The sequence below is a fragment of the Vespula pensylvanica genome, chromosome 3 (genome assembly GCF_014466175.1).
Source record: "Vespula pensylvanica isolate Volc-1 chromosome 3, ASM1446617v1, whole genome shotgun sequence".
Lineage (NCBI taxonomy): Eukaryota > Metazoa > Arthropoda > Insecta > Hymenoptera > Vespidae > Vespula > Vespula pensylvanica.
Genome location: NC_057687.1, coordinates 1,520,287 through 1,521,513, shown reverse-complemented (window position 1 = coordinate 1,521,513; position 1,227 = coordinate 1,520,287). Strand labels below are relative to the sequence as shown.

General features: G+C 38.9%; 1 protein-coding gene across 12 annotated transcripts in view; it reads right to left on the bottom strand.

Moving 5' to 3' along the window:
• The window catches only part of LOC122627550 (teneurin-m), a 674,747-nt gene that overhangs the window by 27,699 nt on the left and 645,821 nt on the right, over positions 1 to 1,227 (bottom strand). The window lies entirely within an intron of this gene.

Here is a 1,227-nt window from a genome sequence, read left to right as displayed (position 1 = left end):
GAGAGAGAGAGAGAGAGAGAGAGAGAGAGAGAGAAAGAGAAAGGCAGAGAGAAAGAAAGAAAAAAGAAAAAGAGAGACAGATAGATAGATAAATAGATAAAGAGAAAGAGAGAGAGAGAGAGACAGAGAGATAGATAGATAGATAGATAGAGACAGAGAGATAGATAGAGATAGATAGACAGATAAAAAGAAAGAGAGAAAAAGAGGGTAAGATCCTTGTCAGTATTTCGACAAACAGGCGAGTTAGAAAAGTTTAGGAGAAAATCTCCAAGAGTTTTCAGGTAGTTTCGAGGCCTTCTTGAAGGTCTTTAAAGGTCCTGCTCCGTCGATAAGATAGGAAGCAAACGAGAGACGGAGAAAGAGAGAGAAAAGAAAAGAGAGGGGATGGTAAGTGTGAGAGAGAAGGGAGAGTTGATGGTTCACAGAATTTATCGGCTATTATACACCATGTTGCTCTCTCTCTCTCTCTCTCTCTGTCTCTCTCTCTCTCTTATCTTTTATTTGGTTTACTCTTAGCTAGTTACAACCGATTACGACCTATACCCTCGTCAAAGACGTCATCCATCCCTTCCTTATTCTCTATTTATCTCACTCGCACCTCCATTAACTAATCGTATCGTCGGCATCTACATACACAACAGTGTCCGACATTATCACACTATGCAAAATATACTTGAAAGCTCACGTATTAATATTTTCAAACTGTACCGAGAAGTATTTGTGCTCTTTTTCGATCTTGGCTCGTCAAATATTAGACTCGTTTACTTTATCTTCCTTCTTCTTCTCTCCCTCTCCCTTTCTCTTTCTCTTTCTCTCTTTTAGTTTCTCGACTCAGAAGTCTTTAAATGTTTGACTTTCGATGAGAAAATCGAAGTTAACTTATAGATGTACTCATATATACTTTTCGTAAAGTCCGAGGAAAGCCTGGTGAGAGTTACTTTTGATCTTTGAGTCGTTTCCCAAACTTATCGCAGACGAGACACGCGTTTACTCGGTAAAGTACGAAAAACAACTTCGCGACTCGTTTTAAGTCTATATTTTAAAGGATCCGTTATATTTCAGCCAAACAGCCAGCACATATACAACTCCTTCTCCTTCAGCTATGATTTCTTTACTCATATCTATCTCTTCTAAATTTCTTCGAGCATAGCAACTTCAGATCCGTCGGATGATACCTGAATGACTGAAATGCTCGAGGTGTTCGGGTGGATTTTAAAGAACGGATTT